Source organism: Equus asinus, chromosome 6 (genome assembly GCF_041296235.1).
Source record: "Equus asinus isolate D_3611 breed Donkey chromosome 6, EquAss-T2T_v2, whole genome shotgun sequence".
Taxonomy (NCBI): Eukaryota; Metazoa; Chordata; class Mammalia; order Perissodactyla; family Equidae; genus Equus; species Equus asinus.
In genome coordinates this window covers 83,422,114-83,436,892 of record NC_091795.1, presented here as the reverse complement: position 1 = coordinate 83,436,892, position 14,779 = coordinate 83,422,114, and the positions used below count along the sequence as shown (strand labels likewise).

The following is a 14,779-nucleotide window of genomic DNA, read 5'->3' as shown; positions in this document are numbered from 1 at the left end:
GGTTTTAAAATACTACCTTTCCCACTTTTGTGCCGTGAGTCATTATTCAGACCTGTCATGTGCGGTTTCAACTCCAATGTGTACGTTTTCCCGATGTATTTTGTCACTAAAGTGGCATTTTGAGTCCACTGACAGTTTTTCAGAGCTCAGGATCCTCACTCTCATCCAAGTTTTCAAGAGATGGCACTTTTTGAATCAGAGGATTACCCTTTCCTTTAAAATTTTATCTCAAGCCACAGGTCCCATTCCCATAAGTTGAGTCAGTTGTGGTTTTTTTTTTTCATTTGCCTTATAGGTGGATATTCATGATTTCTTGCAGCAATTAACCATTGCTGGGTTTCTATTTAAGGTGGTCTTTAAAAGTCTTGTTTACAACAACATCCAAACACTAAAATTGTGAAGTCATAATTCCAAGAATAATTACTGCATCTGTGTTAACTAAATTAGGTGGAAGAGTATACTGTAAGATGAGTCTTTTTATTGATAAGGAATCTATCACTTGGTATATTGGCTATATTGAATATAAGGAAACACGCTTTTTTTCTGAGGGATAATGGGAGATGAGGGGGAAAGATGACCGTGTATTTGAGCATAGACAAAACTTGTTAATTTACCAAATTCTCCTTTAACACCCATCAGCTGGTGACATGGCACATATGAGCATTTCTTCACTGGCTGTTCAGTAGCCTATGTCTTTGAATATAGGCAGAGGTCTCTGATGGAGCCAGATCTCAGAGGATGGTCCTGGGTCTGCTGGGCCCCCCAAGAGCTCTGGCCACCATCCTTCCCCACTTTCCAAACACCAGGAATTCCAAGCTCCTTCTGACCACCTTTCTACCGACCTGCCGCTGGGCTTTTGTGTGGTTTAATGAGCATAGAGTCATTTGGAAATATGCAGTGTGCTCCACAAAAGGAAATAGTAATATAATCAGAAATGATTATATTCCAGCACTTCAGCACTATTGCTACTATTAATGTCCATTATCACTATATTACCTGAAATGTGTTTAACAGTCACAGCCACTAATCAAGGTGGCTGTCTTGGAAAATGTGTATTCTCTTCGTCTGGATCACACTATGTATTGTGCTGTTACTGTTTTAAATTTTTTTCCCATAATTGAAACCTGCTACTTCATACTTTGAAAAGTAATGTAGCAGGCGAAGCCCTGAGAGGTTCAAAGCCTATGCTTCCATCAGGGAAATAATGCAATTTTCATGCAAAATGATTATAATATTATTCAGTGATTACATGGGGGTGGGGGGGTAGTCTGTTTTTGTTAGACTTTTGAAAGTGGCAAATTGAATTCCGTCCAAGTAATCAGAGGTTATGAGTTTCTAGCACAGTGTGTTTGCACATGTTGGAGGCTCATTTCCCAGAGTCCTCCCCAGCCCGGCGCCCCCGGAGCCTTTGCTGACCGCTTGGGGCAGAACTAAAGTGCCAAGGAGTTAATTTCCTGTAGGAGCTCTCAGCCGATGGGAAATGGGGAGTTGCAGCAAACACTCCAGCTTCCTCACACCTCAGGTGTGACCACTCTGAGACATGCTTCTCCTTGTCCCCCAGAGTCCCCAGTGGGATTGGCCCAGGTGCCCGCAGTGACGACCTGCCCATTTAGAGCGATCTGTGTTGGCTTCCTTCACTGACTTGTCTCTCTTCCCCACTCGCCTACCTGAGCTTTCGGGGATCACCCGCCAAAATAAGCCACTTGCCTCAAATCCTTGTCCGGGTTCTGCTTCATGAGAAAGGCACACCTGGCCCCATAGCTCTCCTTTTCCCATTTTGAGGACACCCAGGGGCCTCTCTGGATCCTGCTGTCCTATAACCCATTTTATGGAGGATTCTTGGCAGCACCCAGAAGTCTTAGTGTTTTAAGGTGTCATAATCCTGAAAAATGAAAATTCTGAACTTTTTTTGGTCAGGAAGGTGATGGGTGTGGTTTATTTCTCCCACTTCTTCTCTTTATTATTACCTCACTTAGAGGAGATAAGATGATTTAATCCTGGTTGTATTTAAAATGCCCTCAATCAGTGTCCTTGTTCTGAACATGTATCTTTGTGCTCTTAGATAATTTATGTATAATTTTAATAGATTTGTCAACAGCAGCCCTTCCTCCTTGGAACAGGCTGCTTGCAGACAGATCACTTAATTTGCTCCTCATTGTTATTTTTCATACATGATTGCTGCGTGGCCGACGGATAGCAGATGATCACATTACAAACACATTTGACATGGTGGGTACTGTGGGGATGAGCACAGTCAAGGTCTCTGACTGTGACAAGCAGTGTGTGTCTCCCTCTCACTCAGAAAGGTAGGGTCCCAGAGACCAGGCAACTGAACAGGTGCTGACGCTGCAGTGCCCAGCAGGTTTCAGGTGTTGATGAGGGCCCTGCGCACCGACTGTGAGAGGCTGTCAGTGCCCCGCCCGTTCCCCAGGCTGAGGATCACCTGCTGACAGTTCCTGCTTTGCACCTCTCTGTGTGAGGGTGCCCAGCCCACCCATGGCACAGGCTGGAGGTGCAGGGGATTGATACACCAAAACCAATGAGAGGCGAGGAGTGATGAATGACTACCCCAGCTTCCTGGACCTCATCTCTTGGTGCGACAACTCTTAGATAGACTCTCAGAGCGTCGCCAGCAGGAGTAACCCACTCGTGAATGCTTCCTTGATTGGCTTTTCTCCTGTCCTGTCTCACATCCCTGCTCCTTCACGGTGCTTCTTTGGATCAGCTCCCAAAGAAACCGCTTGCATCCAACTCCGTGTTCCAGGTCTGCTTTGGAGGGAACCCAAACTAAGACCCGCGCCTTCTGAATGTCTCCAGGTTGGTCTCTCAGGTGCTCTCACCCTCCAGGGCCTAGATTAAGCCCTGACATGAGCCTTCCTGCAGCCCAGGAGCTCTCACTCCTGACCACCTTCAGTCCCCCTAGCACAGCCAACTTAGCCCTCACCATCTGCAGCCTTGTGACAGCCCCTATTTCTGCGTATGAGGGTGTGATGGGGTAGATGCCAGCTGTGCCTGCTTCCAGGGAATCAGAACGTCTGTCTGAGAGGTGATGGTTCTCCAGCCACATCCTGAATTTGGAGTGAAGACCAGAGACGCCCAGCAGGGTGGAGGATAGAGAGCTAGACAATGCGGGAGTGCACGCTTTGGGGGGAAAAAAGTGCAGAAACCCTCCCTTCCAAAGACTGCTGGAGTGCGGCCGGATTTTTGCACCATTTCTGTCTGCGGGGGTAATTGCGAGACGAGTGCGTTGTGTTCCAAGGAAAAATGTTCTCTAGTCGCTGTAATCTTCGCCACAGAGGCTTGTGACAGAGAGAACCACATCAACTTCTAAATTTTCTCAATGGAGTGAGATGTGTGTAATGTGTAATAAAATATAAATAAGCCTTTAAGAAGCATCTATGTGTTTCTTTTTATCAACCTTTAGATGCGTTAAAGCCAACTACAATTTTGTATGAATTCTAGATGATATGTAGTATTTTTATTTGCTACTTCATTGCTAAATGTTTCGCATAACACTGACGAGGAAAAAAAATACACAGTCCCACATGAAAAAGAAGAAGCAGATGGCTAAATGTGACCGTGGGAGAGAAGCCGTGAATGGAGTGAGTTCAGAATGGAGGCTCCCGGCCTGGGTGTGGAGGGAAGTTCATAAGATGTAGGTACCTGTGTCCGCTAGCCATTTGGCTGCACTGTGTTTTAAGTAGGCCATTAGCATTCTGAAGAATCTACAGGTATCTTTGTTATGGCTTTTTTTTTTTATCTTTTAAATGTACATATAAATGAGTATGTATTATTTATAGATGTCTTTGGATTTAGAAACATCGAGCTTGAAAAGTAATGCAGCAAGGAATCTTTGATTTACTGCTCACTGGAGAGGAGAGAGGAAGGCAGGGGGACTTTCTGCGGGAAGGAAGACGGGGTTGTGAGAAGCTGTGTAACCTTGCTGGGGGACTTTCCTGGAATCTTCAGTTACAGTTAAACTGTCGAGAGATGACCGGGTGAAAGAGAGGACAGCGGGAGGGAGTTAGGAAGTCAGGAGTGTTGTCCCAGCTCTCCTGCTGATCAGCTGTGTGACCTGGAGCTTGTCACTCACCCGCGCCTGTATCTGGACACCAGGCCCCGCCAGGCTGTGGCTCCGTGATTCAGTGCATTCGTATTGACTGCTCTGGGCTCTGGCCTGACTCCTGCGTGGCTGGGTTAGTTTGCAGAAATGCCATGGGGTTGGTGAGCCATGGTTCCGTGTTTTTCCAGATAGAACGTGAAGCTGTGGTGCGATCAAGCCACTTGCCTGCGCACATTGGTAGAGAGCAGGAAAACAGAATTAGCTTCTAATTCTATTTTCAGTTCCTAGGCTGTTTCTATATTGGCCAAGAAAAGCAGAGAACTTACAGAAATTCCTAGTAATGACTGCTTTCTGCCTGGGTACGGTTTATTTTTAAATGGATAACTCATCATATCTGGGTAAAAAGTACTGTAATCTCCAAAAGCTTTTATTTCGCATTTTTTTTTTTCTTTGAAAGTATAGAAACAGCCTCAGATCTATTCAAAAACATAGCATTTTACTGGGTGAGGAAGCAGTGTCTCTCAGCCCCACTTGGGGCCAGGAAGGGGTTTTCGGCCACCGGCCCCATAGGCCTGGGTTCAGAGAGGAGGTGGGATGAGGGAATGGAAGCCATAACAGCATCTGCCCTCAGGCCTGGCGTTTGGCTTACTGATTGCTGGGGAGGAGGGGAAGGCGGGGCTGGTAAAGGCTGAAACTGCAATTTTGGAGGAAATTCAGAGACAGAGCTGGAAAGAGTGGGGAGTGGTAGCTGACAGTGTCAGATCAACCCAGGACTCCTGGAGACATGGTCAGCCCACTGGCTCCACGACCTCCTAAGGAAGATCCCTCCCCATTCATTTGTCCCCTCGCGCTCGCTTCTGTGGAGGGTGGTAGGAGAGAAGGCGCCATCTAGTGTGATTCCCAGCCCTCACCACGGCACCATAGGCGTTTTAGGGACACCTATTCTGTGCTTCGGCTGGCAGACTTGGGGACAATAATGGTCATAGCCGCCCGTTATATGTGCCATGGGCTATGCTAACTGCCTTTCTTGCGCTCAAACATTTGCCTCTCAGAACAACCACGGACATTTGGTAGCATCATCCCCCTTGTAGAGGTGAGGAGGTTGAGACAGGGGTGGGAGTGGAGGGTTTCCCAGTGTGATCACTCTGCCATTAAATGGCAGAGGTGAGATTTAGACCCAGGTCTCTCAGATTATGAATCTTCCACGCTCTTGACTGCTCCATGGGCTAAGCCAACCTCTGAACCGAGTGTGGGACTCAGGGACTAAGATGTAAATCTAAAATGAAGCTCTGATTGCGCCGTGCAGGCCATGAGTGAAGGTACAGGATTCAGACTTGGGAGAAGGGGTTCCCAAACCACTCTGCATCTCCATGAGGGTACCAAAAACCCACTGAGTCTGAAAGCCCATGTTGTTTTGCTCTGTGAAGTCACTTTTCTGCCATCGCTTCTTTCTAAAGCTGCTAAGAGGCCAAGGCCCAAGGGGCAGAGGATGCTAAGGGACCCTGAGCACTAGTAGTCCAGGTGTCAACCACACCTGGCTCATTGCAGACCCTGGGAGTGAGTGGATGCTGGATCTAGTGAACTTGCTTGGTGGCTGCCCATCCTGTCCTCATGACTGTCTCCCACCCCCTGACATGTGCAGCTTTGGCCCAGATAGAGGGCTGACGTGGTTGGCTACTTGAGTGCTTGGGTACAAGTCAAATAGCCCAGGGTCGGTCACAGGAAAGAGACTGGCCTCAGACAAGAAACTGGGATGGGGGAGGTGGATGGGAAGAGTGGAATCCTACTCTCTCCAGGCTCTGCTTGTGGGGTCCAGACCTGAGGTGGGCTCTTGCCTGGGTGTGAATTCCTCTGTGGTTGACTAAGATGGGGGTCGCCCCGTAGAGCTGAGATGGGCCCTCCTGGAGAACGGCTGGGGAGCCAACTTGTCTGGCTGCACGCTACTTCCTCTTTCCATGGCACTCACCCACCTCCTGGCCTAGAGTGCTGTCTTACTTCCCAAGACTCTAGACAAGTCTTGTTTAAATGTTACAGCCAGGCCCCAGGAGTGTCAGAGAGAACCAAGGGAAGAGAGTTGTGCACGTTGGAGTCAGAGTTTTAAGTGGGCAGCGCCCCAGAGGCCAACATGGTGGTGGAGGCGGAGCCTCCACAGATGCACCTCTCCCATGTGAAGACCTGGAAAGTGTTGGAGAGGAAGGGTGTGTGTGTCTCTCAACACCAGGAAGGAGAGAGAAACCCGTCCCCACCGCAGTTCAGCTTTGAAGCATTGGCATCCGGCCTTCCTGCCAATGAATTAGGGATGTCAGTGCCTGTCCTAGCTCTCTCGGGGTCCGCCAGGCCGTCTAATGAGGGAGAGAAGATGCAGAAGCACTCCAAAGAGCCCACAGCACCAGGCAAATGTGAGGCATCATCATGAAAAGCTTAAATTTATGGGTCTGAAGGAGAAGCAACATCTGGGAAGGAATTATTGCAATTTAAAGGGAGGATGCAGGCCTGTTCATGAGAGTGAAATCTGGAAGCAATGTCTGATTTTTTTTTTTAAACCGGTTTGTATTCCAGTCATGAAACTGTGGTGTGAACTTCCAGATGTTCAAAACAAAATTGTGGAAAATGAGTTGAGTCTCGTAGGCATTTTTCTTCCTTCCCCAGAGCCTTACTGAGCATCTACTGCGTGCCAGGTGCTGCGTGCTCTGTGACATCTTCAAGGCCACTGTGGTAGGTAGTGCAATAGGTCTACTGGCCCCTCTGCCCTCCTCCTCATCTTGTAGTCTTCAGAAAATGCAAGGGCCATCCCAGTTCTGATTCCACTGACAAGAAAATCCGTGTTAACGGAGGGGGCTACATGTGCTGATGCTGGTGGGGCTCAGTTGGGTGAGTCCCAGTTAATTTAATTGCTGAGGGGTCTGCTGTGTAACAAGAAGATGTTTTTTGGGGTGGGAGGAAGCAAGGCAGGAGTTGATTTGCAACTTACTGTTCTGAAATGGTTTAGTCTGGGTCTCTGGCAGAGCTCTGTCATGACGTAACTTAGGATCCAATCAGGCTGCAGGTACCCCATTGTCCCTATCTGCCCAAACCAACCAAGAGGGACATGGAGGTGAGCCATCAAGAAGCCTCCTTGGATGGGGCTGGCCGGGTGGTGCAGCAGTTAAGTTCACGCGTTCCACTTCGGCAGCTGGGTTTCGCTGGTTTGGATTCCGGGTACGGACATGGCACCGCTTGGCAAGCCATGCTGTGGTAGGCATCCCACATGTAAAGTAGAGGAAGATGGGCAAGAATGTTAGCTCAGGGCCAGTCTTCCTCAGCAAAAAGAGGAGGATTGGTAGCAGATGTTGGTTCATGGCTAATCTTCCTCAAAAAAAAGAAGAAGCAACCTCCTTGTGACACACGTGCCCTTATCTTGATACTCTCCAGAGATTTGCCTCCAGAGTGACTATACTCCAGAGAGTGCAGAACAACTTCTGGAGGGGAGTCTTCAGGAGGAGAAAGGGTGAAGACAGGTGGGAGGAGGCCCAGGGAGGGGCATAGGTGCGTGTCTGGTCCCGGCAGTGTAGGAAAGCTGGGAGTGTCTGGGGGCAGGAGGCACGGGCAGGGGAGCCTGGACAGCACAGGACACTGGGAAGAGTCCGGACTTGCCTGGGTTCTCCGGGGCCCATGCCATGGAGGGATTTAGGGCGGGGAGTGCCCTGACTCCTTCTGGGGTTGAGCACAATCCCTCTGCCGGCAGCAGGGCCACTTGGCGCTGTTGCTGTGATCTGGGTGAGAGGTGGGGAGGCCCAGCCCCAGGCAGCCATAGTGGAGATTGGAGAGAACAGGTGAGGGGCACATTGTTGTGAACAATGCTGTGTGTGTGGCAGGGGCCAGAGGGGGAAGGAGGAACCGGGTTTTAAGGGCGGGAGGGGGCAGTGCCCTGAGATAAGGGCCCAGAGGTAGCAGATTTGGAGGCAAGTCAATCAATTAAGGCATGCAGTCACCATGTGAGGGGAGGGAGTAAATTGATTCTTGGAGTGGGGAGGGTGCAAACCCCTTAGATATTACACTGGTTTGTGACCCTCTGAAGCTCCACCCTACCCAACCAAATCTTACTCTTTAGAATTGAATTTCTCTTGTTAGAATTTAAATTAAATTAAGCTTAATTTAATTTAATTTTTCTCTTAGGGGGTGGGTGATAATAAAAAAGGTTGAGAAACACTGAGTTAATGGTGATGGAGAACCCTGGGGAGCTGCCTTGCTGCTGACAGAGGTTTGGGGGTGGGGGGCAGTCTTTGGCTTCTCTGCTGTGGGAGGGTCTGCACAGGGTGAGGGACCACCTGGGAACCCGACCACCACCAGGCACCTGGGGCCTGCCAAGAAGCCGGTGGTGGGGGTGGAGGCAGCAGCCAGTCAGGTCAAAGGACTGGTTTGGGCTCACCAGGAACTGACTGGAGTGAGGACGTACCCTGACACCTGTACTTTTAGTCAGCCCAGGGGTGGTGACTGCAGGGTGAACGCAAGACAGCTCTCATCTCCTCATCACCTGGGGCCCCGAGAACAATAGGCCAGAGAATTTGGAACAAAAGTGTGGGATGGGAGGCACAAAATCAAGAGTTCCAGTTCTGGCTCCCTCATTTACTTGCCACGTGACTTTGGGCAATTCTTATTTTCCACGAGCCTCAGTTTCTTCAGCTGTAAAATGGGGATAATAGTAATCAACTCATGAACTTGTTGGAAATGGTAAATGAGAAAATGTGAATGAGCTAGGCTTTGTAAACTGAGCATTATGAAAATTTTGATATTATCACTCATTCAGGAGTCACGGCCTCTGAAGATCCTGTCTTTCTCTGAAGAACACATGCCATACAGAAGCTTGCCAGGCGGTGCATCCCTAGCATTGAGAATAGTAATGGATATGAGCAGCAGCCAATTCTGGCTCCTTAATGGAAAGAGGAAACCTCTGCACCGTGCTGGGTGGGCTCTCCTAACGTAGGCCATCTCCGCGTCTTCAATCTCTCCTTCTAAAAGCAGTGCCTTCCAGCCCATGAACTCTTGCGAACTTGATGGATAAACCTTCTGAGAGTGTTTATTTTAGGGTTGGCAAGATGCCTGCCAGCTTTGGTGAACCCATGGTTGATATTATTAATGGGCAGCCTGTTTTTCTCTCTTCTTAAAAGAAAGGGAATGTGAATGAGAGTCCCCTTTGCAGGGCACATTCAGAGCAGACACCTACGCCTCATGACAAGGTCCTGTGCCTGGGCTGACTGGAGGGTGGGTATGGCAGCTGGTTTTCTCGCCACAGTTTACAGCTTCCAGTTCCTTTGCTTTTTTCTTCCAGGGAAGAAAGAATCTTCGTTTCCCAATTGGCTGAGGGGTGGTGAACTACCCGGTTCTGGAACCATAATTGGGTAGCTTGGTCAAGACCCAGACAAGGCTATTCTCTGATGCTGCATCATACAGAGCCTCCCTAATTAGTTTCTCCTCTCTTAAGGCAGTTTCTCTCCAAAAAACTGGTATCTTTTGCAGGGAAGTAAAAAAATCCTGAGGCCCTTGTTTATAATTCTCTTGGCTATCAATTTGGTTCATGCCGGGAACCATCTTTATTTATAGACTTAGAGTTAGAATGGGTCTCAAAATTTCTTTGAGTTTAATTTTGAAGATCTCCCGGCATTTAGGCAATTATTCACTTGGACTTTATGCCCTGTCAAACTCAATTAGCACCTCTGAAGTGCTTGAGAAGGTGAAGGACATAGACCCCTTTCATAGGCATTGACTTATCACCTACTGTGTTTTTAAAACTAAAGTAAAAAGTCCCTCATCCTTTGGCTTTTTAATTTGATTTTCCTTAAGCATGGAAGCTGCCCTTTGATGATGACATTAGTGGAAGAGAAAGGGTCAGTTTGACCGAGATGTCAAAAGTTAAGTCCTGAGGAAATGCTGTCATCTCACCTGGAGATGGAAAACAGTCCCTGTCTCCTTGTGATTTCCTGGGTTCATTCCTGAGATTCATTTTCCCAGGCCATGATTTTTGGAAATCTAAGGTTTTATAATGTTAACTTGGGAGCAAAATTATTAGTAGAAATCAGTTTCTAATAATGTATTTTAAAATCACTTTAAATATCATGTATCTCATTAGAGTAGAATGTGTTTTAGTGCATGGATGTAGCTTATAGGCCTCCTAAGAAGAAAAGATAATGAATGAAGGGTCTAACATACACCGCCATGTGATGGGTGCTGTGGACCAGAGATTCAAATAGTAAGATAACGTCTGTTCTCAGGATGCCCAGGACTTGACTGCAAAAAGTGGAGGTTGAATGGAAGAAAGAAGAGCAAGAAGAGGAAACAAATGAAATTATGGAGATATAAACTAATTCCAAATATGAGCTGAGAACATCGAGAAACCCCTCAAGGGAGGAGTTTCTGATTGGGGTGGGCAAGATGTCATGAAGGAGGTGCTACCTGCCCTGGGACTGTGAGTGGGTAATAGCAGTGCTGAGATGGTGATGCTGAGACTGACGATGAGGATGATAGTCATGGACCAGCTTCTCTGTTTTTAAGAATGGGAAATGTAGGTTTACAGGAGTTAAATAACTTTTAGCTGGTATCACAAAACTGAGGGGCAGTGTTAGAATTCTAATTCAAATGAAGTCTGATTCCAAAGTCCTGCTTTTAACCATCTCTGAGAATGTTCCATTAGAGTCTTCACAGGAAATAGATGCATTCAAATGTGTAATTTGAAGAGAGTTAAATGAAAGGACTGTTCATGAAGGTGTAGGCCTGATATGAAGAGATCACAACATACCCCAGGGCTCATAATGGGGGTGGAATAATTACCTCCTCTAAGCCTGGGGGGTCAAGGGGAGGGAGCTGTTCCTGAAACACAGAGAGAGAGCTATGTGGAGGCTTCCACCCACACCAACCAGAGCCATGTCCCCAGTTGAGGGTCACAGCCAGTCCATGAAGACACTGCATGGAGGAAGAGAAGGAGGGAATAAACACCCAACCCCACCCCTCTCTAGTCTTCTGCTGGTGTCTGCACTGGCAGAGCCTAACCAGAAGTCACAACATCCCAGAGCTTGAGTGATGCCCTGCATGCAGATCAGGTGAGCTTCCCGGGCCACAGAACAGGGTAGAAAGCAGACCTGGAGGAGCAAACAGAAGATGTCTGGCACAGCCTGTAAGGTCTAACCTGTCAGCTTGTGTTAGGATCTTTTCATAAGCCCAATAGGAAAAAGTCCCAAGAACTCGGCTATGTGTGTTGTTGATTTTTTGTTCACGACTTTGTTTATTGCCTCTAGAAGTGGCCTCCGGGGACCACAAAGGAGGAAGGACGAGGCCATTGTCATCAGAACAAGTTAGACAGCCCTGGGGCCTCTCCTCCCTCCACTGCGCCTCCAAGCTCCTGTCTGGCCCATGCCATATTCACCTGGCCCAGCCTGGAGACTTGAGTCATCTGGGTTGAAGAGAAGGGAAGCAGATTAACTTGACATTGGCCTCTGACAGATTTGTCTCAAGAGAATGAAAGCTCCTTCTAAAGCTTGGTGGCCAGGATCTTTGGCTCTCAATTAGTTAGTAGACTTTGCAGTGGCCTACAAGGTCCTACAAGACCTGGATGCTCACCTGTCTAGCTTAATGTCCTACTAGAATCTCCCTGTCCAGCCACAGTGGACTCCTTGCTGATCCAGGGACACAACAGTCATGCTCCCCAGGGGGCATTTGCTCTGGCTCCTGCCTCTCCCTCAAATGCTCTGCCCCACATCCCTGCACAGCCCACTCCCTCATCCCCTCCATGTGCGCTCAAACGTCCTCTTCTCCTGAGGCTCACCCTGACCACCTCCTCTAGCTGCACCACAGTCCCCAACATCCCTCTTCTGCTCTATTTCTTCCCTAGTAGGTAGCACTAACTACCTTCTAATATACTATACAATTTGCACTTCTTTCTTAATTTAAGTTTATTGTTTATTTTCCGTTTCCACCCACTAGAAGATGAGCTCCATGAGGGCAGCCACTTTTTTTACCTGTTGTGTTCACTCGTTTGTGCCCAGTGCCTAGAACGCCGCCTGACACGTAGCAGGCACCCAATACATATTTACTGAATGAATGAATGGATAAATAAATGAATGAGATTCTCAAGGATCTAAAAATGGTCTGACCGCTGCCTCCCAGATCTTTCTTTTCACCAGCACTGTCTGCCAAGGATCTTTCCCAGAAATGCATCGATCGTTTATTATCACCAGTACTGTCAATACTTTGTGGCCAAAGGAATCGATCCTTCCGTGTGCTTCACATAGGCTTGGTGGAGGAAATGTACCCAAGACTTTGGCTCTGTGTCAAAATTAAATGGTGACCTTGGCTTACTTTGCTTCCCCGCAGAGGTTATTTCTTAATCGTAAAGGGAACACTCTATCCTTGGGAAAAATCATATTTTTGCCACCTTCTGCTTTAAAATGGCTATTTGATATGGCTCGCGTGCCTCTCTGTCAGAGGCAGCTGAAAAAGCGAGGATGGGGAGGCTCTGAGAAAGACCCGTCGCGTTGTCAGAGAGAAGCTCCTTATAAGGTGGAATTAGTTTACAATAAGTTATTTACCTGTCCAAATCCTTCATATCACATTAAAGCTTTCTCCTGCTATCCGGGACTCTGGAGTGCTAAGAGGAAAAAGGAAAATCAATTGATAATGATATATTCAGTTTAGAAAAATATATTGATTCCCAGGTAATGACGAGCGTGCATTTTTGCAGCGGACAATGCCATTTCCTGTCGTGAAGATGGCTTTCACATATATTATATTTGAAAGAGGGAACTAGGAATAGCCCTGCCTCCCCATAATAGATAGCCTCTTTCTACTAGGTATTAAATCTCTCTCTATATATATTTTTAAATCTCTCCAGGGAACCCATCCTTTGCCTCTTCAAGGTCTTCTTGCCCATTGTCTAAAAGAAGTAATGATTTGTTTTTGTAATTCTAGAGTTTGTGTCCTGTTCTCTTTTCAGCATTAGATTAAAGACTTAGATTTCTTATTTTTCTCCATCTCTGGAGTTTCTTGGTTTGAATCACATGGAAGGAGATGCCATTATTCTCTCTCTTGTTCAATGTTAATGGCTCCACACTGGGCATTAGGGCTTTGTGTGTTTGGGGCATGGAGGAGGGATATCTCGTGTCTGCTCCTTGGGGTTCTCTGCTGACCACTTGGCCCCCCTTACCCAGGAATGCCGTGGCAGAGTTTGGGCACACCCTGTGTGAGATGATCCACACTCGAAAATCGAAGACAAGGACAAGCTTCCACTTAGGGCGGGGACCATCTAAGACACTGGGATTCCAACAAGATCTTTTTGCAAAAGATGATACCTTTCCCTGTCTCTTTCTAGACTGTCTGGCCTCCCGGTGATGTTCACGCTGTGCTAAGTGTTGGCGGCCATCGAGGTTTTTGCATCCTGGGGACGAATCCTGAGCTTGCCAGAGACGGACAGCGCAAGGTAGGTCTCTGCTCAGCTAACCTAGAAATAAGAACGGCATCAGACCTGGGCACAGCCAGCTGTCTTCTCTAACACTGACTTTCTGCGGGAAGTGTGGAAAATGTAGCTGGTCCTCTCGTCCTGTTGGTCCATGAGATTTTTACCATAGATGTGAGTTAACTGGTACCCAGAGCCTAGCTAAGCCATCTGGGCCCCAGTCCTCCTGAAATCGAACTACAAGGATTGCTATCTCTTTTCTTCACTTACCGGGTTCCCCAGTAGGGTGGCTCTGTGGGTGGCCAGCAGCTAGGTGACCTTTAAGCTCCTCAAAAATTAATGCTTCTTTTGTAATTTAACTTTTCTCATTAGTAAAATAGTGTGATTAAATACTGTTAAAATAGTATTTGTTCATTGTAAAAATATTTTAAAAGATAGCACCTGAAATTATGTAAATTACTTAAAATCATAATCCCAAGAAATACCCATTTTAGTGCCTCTTTCCAAGCTTTTTTCCTGTGCACATGCGTCAAGTGTGCACACACAAATGGAATCGCACTGTGTGTACCGCTCCATGACATCTTATTTTGACTTCCCGATACATCACAGGTATTTTTTATGTCAGTAAATACAAATCTATAGCATTTTAAGGGCTTCATATCATATTGATATAATAATCTACACAATTTACTTAACCAGTAGCCTAATGAGGGACATTTAGTGTATTTTTACTATTTCACTCTTACAAATAATACCGCAACAAACATTTTTGCCTATATATCTTTGCATAGTCATATGATTACTTCCTTGGATTAAATTTACAGAGGTCTGGTCTAAAAGTTTGATTCAGGATTCTCAAACCTAGATTATGAAGACCAGGCAGCCAGGAGAGTCAGGGAGAACATGGCCTACCTTGTGAGGGCAGAAATCTCATGAAAAGAATCTGCAAGATTGCTTTTAACACCCACCCAGGAGGCCAGGAATGCGCCTGCAGAGGTAGGGGAGCTGGAATGGCCAAAACTCACTCCATTTACTGTTGCTCAAGGGGCAGGGGGCTGGACCTGGAATGAAGGTTGGAGGCTGGGGGCATGGGCACTGGGGTAAAGGAGGGTTGAGGCTGAGCTGGCCCAGCCTAGCATCTCGTGGTGGCACTTGAGCCTGAAGAAGTCCGTCTGTATGAGGGGCCTGGTGTGGGTGAGCACAGGCCCTAGCATCCCAAAGGTCAGCTGTGTTCTCAGAAGCACCATGCCCTGGTGCCCTCTGACCAGGAGCCTCGTGGCCTCTGCCTGGGGCCA

The 14,779-nt window shown here is 47.4% G+C and overlaps 1 protein-coding gene across 2 annotated transcripts in view; it reads left to right on the top strand.

Moving 5' to 3' along the window:
- KLHL29 (kelch like family member 29) overlaps positions 1-14,779 on the top strand; it is a 311,448-nt gene that overhangs the window by 70,488 nt on the left and 226,181 nt on the right. For both annotated transcript variants that reach the window (XM_014866428.3, XM_014866429.3), the window contains exon 2: positions 13,401-13,508. The gene's annotated coding sequence lies outside the window, so the exon portion shown is untranslated. The remainder of the gene's footprint in view (positions 1-13,400; positions 13,509-14,779) is intronic.